The sequence below is a fragment of the Salvelinus sp. IW2-2015 genome, linkage group LG34 (genome assembly GCF_002910315.2).
Source record: "Salvelinus sp. IW2-2015 linkage group LG34, ASM291031v2, whole genome shotgun sequence".
In the NCBI taxonomy this organism is placed as follows: domain Eukaryota; kingdom Metazoa; phylum Chordata; class Actinopteri; order Salmoniformes; family Salmonidae; genus Salvelinus; species Salvelinus sp. IW2-2015.
This window is the reverse complement of record NC_036873.1, coordinates 7,107,202-7,114,653: the sequence shown is the minus strand read 5'-3', so window position 1 is coordinate 7,114,653 and position 7,452 is coordinate 7,107,202.

The window sequence follows — 7,452 nt, the reverse complement described above, 5'->3', positions numbered from 1 at the left end:
AGGAACAATTATTTTACTGCCATAAGAGGAAGTAATTGACCACCTATAATGAACGTCATGTTGTTTGTGGTCGCCTCCATGTGAGGAGGTTAGGCGTCCCTCGGATTCCAGCCTGCTCGCTCTTCATAATTGCATTTCGCACACTCCTCTATAGCCGGGACACAATCCATCAATGTCTCTACATCTCTAAAATATAACAGGGACCTCTGAACCCAAACCCTCTAGAGTATAGAGATGAGAGGCATTGTGTGTTTTGGCACGGAGGGTACTTTGGTAGTATAATTGAGCAGCGAATTTCGATGGAGTGATTGCTTCAACAAAGCATTGTCCCGATAGGCTACTATTGACTACTACACTTTGTCATGTGGGCTCCAGACCTTAGACATGTCAGGTTTTTCTTTTCTTCTTTTCATATGACTGTCTCCAGTGGCGTCTACGGCCACACTAKAAGTCCACTTTGCTGTCTGAGTTATGGTCGGCGTCCCAAATGGCACCCTATTCACTGAAGTGCGCTACTTTCGAKCAAAACCCTATAGGCTCTGGTCAAACAGAGTGCACTTTAACGGGAATATGGTGCATGCGATTTGGGACGCAACRATGCTCTGAGGAGATTACTGGCGGGAAGTTCATAGTAAACTCCATAGCGAACGAAGGGGACATGTCAGGGAGCACTCGGAGAGCGAGAACCTGTATTGGCTCTGTAGAGAGAGTGATGGGAAATGTGCCCTGGTCGAGGGCAGTGCAAAGTGGATTTGCTGCTCCCGCTCTACTCTGCCCCTAATCCCGTTTCTTGGAAGGGATTTCCGCCAGTCACAGGGATGTTTGGGGATGATGTTGATGTGTCTGATACTCTTCGCTCTCTGCATGTTGTTTCGATCGTTTTTTGGGGGGGTTTGGAAAACGTTTTCATGAGGATGAGAGATATCGAGCTGGAGGTCTGGTACAGGAGCTGTTGGAGGCCACTGGTGGTTCTTCTGACGTCACACCTGCAGAGCACTGAGCACTTAGTCACCTCTCCAGAGGGTTTCTAGGCTCTATCTGATTCCCCATGCTAGTTCTTGTACCACTAACATGGAGTCATTCATGGTGAGTCAGTCTTCTTAACTTTTTCAGTGTTCTCTCTCTCTCTCTCTCTCCTTCTCCTCTCCCTCTCTCCTCCTCCTCTCCTCTCTCCTCTGCTCTTGTCTCCGTCTCCTCTCTCTCCTCTCTCTCTCTCTCTCTGTCCTGCTCCCTCTGTCTCTCCTCTCTCACCCTTTTCCCTCTCCTCTCTCTCCTCTCTCTCTCTTCCTCTCTCTCTTCTCCTTCGTCTCTCCCACTGTCCTCTCTTCTCCTCCCCTCTCTTGGTCTCTGGTCAGTTGATCTCAGAGGCCAACTGTCTTGTATTGATCTTCAGCGGAACATAGCGTATGGCGCAACGGCTACAACACTTTGTCGTTACTGTACTGCATAACCAGTGCTCTCCTAACGACGGTACCTCCCTGGAATCTACAATAATTGACAATGAGAATGGCGGATGATATGCTGCATGTAATCTTGGAAGCACACGCAGGTCTTGGTGTTCTCCTTGTCACTTGGCACAGAGCAAGAAGGTGTTCGATGCAGAGCACCCAGGCCTGAGTTTGATCAGCAAAAATACCGTGTTGTTGTGCCGTTGTGTGGTGCAGCTTGAGAAGAAGAGCGATAGCGGTTTGCCTTCAGGCCTATAGTTGATCAAGCAGGCCATTGTTACAAGCTGTACAGCAAGTTATTTAGTGTTTGTTGTGGTTGGTTGTGGGTTGTGTGTCTGTGTGTGTGTGTGTGTGTGGTGTGTGTGGTGTGTTCTGTGTGTGGTGTATATTTTATTATGTATTTGTCCCTCTAAAGCGGTCACGATCAATCAGTTAGCGTAAGAACGTTGCTTTTACTACGTTTTACAGTATAAGACGTGATCACATTCCATCATACAAGAATAAGAAACCTTCTCCCAGCAATCTCATTGAGGCTAGAGTCTAGCTGTGTCCCACTTTGCTGTCCTTTATTTTTGTCTGTTTTGTACAGTCATTTTCTGTTTTAATTACTTAGCCTAGCGCAGTAGCCAAATCTTGTAAAGCAGACAGTGATTTGAATTAACACACAATGAKTGATTAAGAACATAATCTGCTCTGTGTCATGCCTGGAGTGTAATTTACACCAGTGCCAATGTTGAGGCGATATGCCTGCTTCTCTCATCATGTAACAAAGGGACGCTAACAGAAGACTCGCTAATGCCAACGCAGAGAAGCTAACGGCTAAATGAGCTTTCTATCTGATGAGTCGTAATGCAAGTCGTGAAGAGTCGTGGTAAGAGGCGTGGGAGTTTGGAGGAGTTGAGGGCTTTGAGAGCTGGTTGGAGCCACGTCCAGTGATTTAGTGGAGGGTAAACACACACAATTGTAGCCATGTTTCCTAAAAGTGTAACATACTCCCCATGAACTGATTTAGTAGCAACCTTTTTGGACAGCAATGCTAATTTGCTACAACGTCAACATGGCAGGCACCAGCGAGTGGATAAAGTGGCAATGCTGGCTATCCTGCAGTGTGGAATGGCARAGGGCCTGGTAGCATGCTTGCGAGTGTGGTCGAGCGTAAAATCAGCAGCATTGGCTAACTTGCAATTTGGCACGCYGCAGCCTGGCTAGTGTGCTAGCGTTAGTGCTCTGGTGAGAATGGATTGAATGCCAGTGTTGGCTATGAGCAGTGAATGCCTTCACCCCCTCTTTCCAGGGTCCAGGGCCTGGCTCAAGTTACTGGCTAATAGTGTTGTCACGGTACCAGAAGTTTTACTTCGATACCAATACCAGGTTTGGTATCACAATACTCGATACCAAAGCGATACCAAGGCGAAAGCACAACAAAAAAAGAAGGCYTATTAGCCAAAGTCATGGAATGGCACTTAATTCAGACAGATAAACCCAACTACTGCTCTTTTCCTAACCAACAATGCAGTTGAAAAAAAATAATAATAATTGAGTAAGAATAAGAACTAAAAGTAAGAAGTAAATAAAGAGCAACAGTAAAATAACAATAGCGAGACTATACACATGGGGGTACTGGTATAGAGTCAATGTGTGGGAGCACCGGAGAGTTGAGGTAATATGTACATGTAGGTAGAGTTTTTAACGTGACAATGCATAGATGATAACAACAGCGAGTAGCAGCGGTGTAAAAGAGGAGGTAGGGGCGATTGCAAATGGTCTGGGTAGCCATTTGATTAGATGTTCAGGAGTCTTATGGCTTGGGGGTAGAAGTTGTTTAGAAGCCTCTTGGACCTAGACTTGGCGCTCTGGTACCGCTTGTCGTGCGATAGCAGAGAGAACAGTCTAAATGAAACTAGGTGGCCTGGAAGTCTTTGACAATTTTTAGGGCCTCCTCTGACACGCTGGTAAAAGGTCCTGGAATGCAGGAAGCTTGGCCCCAGTGATGTACTGGCCGTACGCACTACCCTCTGTAGTGCCTGCGGTCGGAAGGTCGAGCAGTTGCCATACCAGCAGTGATGCAACCAGTCAGGATGCTCTGGTGCAGCTGTAGACCTTTTGGAGGATCTGAGGACCCATACCAAATCTTTCAGTCTCCTGGAGGGACTAGGTTTTGTCTGCCCTCTTCACGACTGTCTGGGTTGCTTGGACCATGTTAGTTTTGTTGGTGATGTGGACACCAAGGAACTTGAAGCTCTCAACCTGCCTCCACTACAGCCCCGTCCTCGGTCCTCTTTTTCCTGTAGTTCACAATCATCTCTTTTGGCTTGTCACAATTAAGGGAGAGGTTGTTTTCCTGGCACCACACTGCCAGGTCTCTGACCTCCTCCTATAGGCTGCCTCGTCGTTGTCGGTGATCAGGCCTACCATGTTGTGTCATCGCAAACTTAATGATGGTGTTGGAGTCGTGCCTGGCCGTGCAGTCATGAGTGAACAGGGAGTACAGGGGGGACTGAATACGCACCCCTGAGGGTCCCCTTTGTTGAGACCCTTTTTGTTACCTACCGCTTACCACCTGGGGGCGGCATGTCAGAAGTTCAGGATCCAGTTGCAGAGGGAGGTGCTTTTAGTCCCAGGGTCTTCGCTCATTGATGAGCTTTGAGGGCACTATGGTGTTGGACGCTGAGCTGTAGTCAATAATAGCATTCTCTCATAGGTGTTCCTTTTCCAGATGAGAAAGGGCCAGTGTGGAGTGCAATAGAGATTGTATCATCTGTGAATCTGTTGGGTGTTATGCAAATTGGAGTGGGTCTGGGGTTCTGGGATGATGGTGTTGATGTAAGCCATGACCAGCCTTTCAAAGCACTTCATGGCTATAGACGTGAGTGCTACGGGTCTGTAGTCATTTAGACAGGTTACCTTAGTGTTCTTGGGCACGGGACTATGGTGGCTGCTTAATAACATGTTTGGTATTAAGGCAGACTCGACAGGGAGAGGTTTGAAAATGTCAGTGAAGACACTTGCCAGTTGTTCAGCGCATGCTCGCAGTACACGTCCTGGTAATCCGTCTGGCCCTGCGGCCTTGTGAATGTTGACCTGTTTAAAGGTCTTACATCGGCTGCGGAGAGCGTMGTCACACAGTCTTCCGGAACAGCTGGTGKTCTCATGCATGTTTCAGTGTTATTTGCCTCGAAGCGAGCATATAAGTTATTTAGATCGTTTGATTGGCTCGTGTCGCTGGGCAGCTCTCGGCTGTGCTTTCCTTTGTATTCTGTAATGGTTTGCAAACCCTGCCACATCCGACGAGCGTCGGAGCCGGTGTAGGACGATTCGATCTTAGTCCTGTATTGATGCTTTGCCTGTTTGATGGTTCTTCTGAGGGCATAAACAGGATTTCTTATAAGCTTCCGGGTTAGAGTCCAGGTCTTTGAAAGTGGCAGCTCTAGCTTTTAGCTCAGTGCGGATGTTGCCTGTAATCCATGGCTTCTGGTTGGGGTATGTACGTACAGTCATTGTTTTAACTAATCTAACTATATAATATGTTATCTTTGCTGGCTTGCCTCTGAAAAGTAAGCAGGGTTGGTCCTGGTTGGTCTCTGGATGGGAGACCAGATGCGGCTYGAATTGGTGTTGGAGGGCCCAGTAGGAGGGACTCTTTCCTCTGCTCTAAAAAGCATATCCCAATGCCCCAGGGCAGGGATTMTAGTCATCTCCTTTTGTAGGGTGCCGTCTTTCYGATTGGACATMAACTTCTTTCGGATCATTGGGACGCTAGCYTCCCACCTCGACAACATCCGGTGAAATTGCAGAGAGCGAAATTCAAAATACAAAAGTAGTAATATTAAACATTCATAAAAATACAAGTGTTATACACCATTCTTTAGCTTAGAATCTTGTTAATCGAACCGCGTTGTCCGATTTACAATAGGCMTTACGGCGAAAGCCGTAAATCGTCTGAGGACAGCGCCTCACCCGCGTCCTACATTAACATGAATTCATAACCTGCACAGGTGTCACAAAAAAATAAAATAAAAATAGCGATAAAATAAATCACTTACCTTTGAAGATCTTCATCTTTTGCAATCCAAAGGGTCCCTGCTTTGTTCGATAAAGTCCTTTATATCCCAAAAATGTCAGTTTATTTGGCGAGTTTGATTCAGAAATCCACCTGTTCTCCCAACATGCCTGCAAAGGAATCTAAAAAGTTACCTGTAAACTTCATCCAAACAATTCAAACATCGTTTCTAATCCAACCTCAGGTACCCTAATATGTAAACAATCGATAAAATTTTATACGGAATATWCGGTGTTCAATACCGGAGAAAAAGAACGAGGAGCGCGGACTCATTCACGTGCGCCAAAAGACTAGAGTCCTTCTGAGGGATACTTCGAAAGAATACGAATACTTCTTAATTTTTCCAAAAACAAGAATGAAACAATTTCTTAAGCCTGTTGACATCTAGTGGAAGCCATAGGAACTGCAGTCTGGGTCCTAATTATTGGACTTTCTCATAGAAAATCATTGAAAAGTCCAATGACCTCAACAACAACAAAAATTGTCCACAGGGTTTTGCCTGCCAAATCAGTTCTGTTATACTCACAGACATAATTTTAACAGTGTTTTCTATCCAATACTACCATGCATATGCATATCCTAGCTTCTGGGCCTGAGTAACAGGCAGTTTACTTTAGGCACCTTAGTCTTCCAAACTTCCAAATACTGCCCCCTGGCCTTAAAAAGTTAAACGGGTGTCCTGACTCTCTGTGGTCACTAAAGATCCCATGGCACTTATTGTAAGAGTAGGGGTGTTAACCACGGTGTCCTGGCTAAATTCTCAATCTGGCCCTCATACAGTTATACCCACCTAATCATCCCCATCTTCCAATTGATGCCTTCATCCCCCCTCCTCTCCCATGTAACTATTCTCCAGGTTGTTGATGTAAATGACAACGTCTTCTCAATCAACTTACCTGGTAAAATAAGGCTTAAATAAATAATAATTCATTTGAATGGTAAATCTTTATTGGTGAACTAGGTAAATCAAGATGTAGCAATGCAGGGAAATGCATATTCAATAGGAGTGTGTGGATGCATTGAGCTATTGAGCTTGTTTTGGGTGATTTCATTGGGCTATAGATGACAAACAATCAGTTTCCCTTCCATTTGGGACTTATTTCATTGTACTGATCAACAACATTTGCATWYAAGTAACTTATTTTATAAAAATGTGTGCTGTCTCTTTAACCAGTAATGATGTCATTCACGAGGCTGTCAGTTCACTGAGGCAATAGATAATCCTTGGGAGAGACGTGAGAGAGAAACCGAATAAGTGAATGAATAAAGTTGTTGGTGTCAAATTGCTTTAAAATCAGCKTATTTTGCATTATGATTTGCATATTATCACGGACAAAGTACTAGGGTAGTGAATTGATGTTTGCTTTAGCTGTCAGCWAGCAAGYAAAGTTAGCCTACAAAGCTTGACGCTACCCGTATCTTCTTCCATTGTAWTGTGTTRCAGCCTGTATGGACATTGTTTTGCGAACAGTAATTAACAGTTTAAAAATGTCTACATACCGTGTCGCATTATTCAAGTGGGTTAACTTCTGTGTAGCATGAGTAAGGAGCTAAACATGATGCAGCCCKGACTCCCAGTGCAGGCTAGCTATGAGTAAGTGGAGCAGGCAGGGTGCGCGCTATATTAAGGGGTCGACTGTGCTGATAGACAGGCTTTACCCATGAGACAAATTTGACAAAGTACTGAATGTAACACAAATTCTAGTACCGAACCATTTTTCATGTTCCAGTATCAGAATTTTCAGTATACCATGCAATACTACTGGCTATCCCTCTATGTCTTTTAAACACTCACAAAAACACCCATACGCACACACATGCACAGGTTCATTGATGCAAGCACGCACACACACACACACACATACATGCATGCACGCTCACAGACACACACACACACGCACACATACGCACACACACACAGAGACATTATGGAGGTTTAGTCAT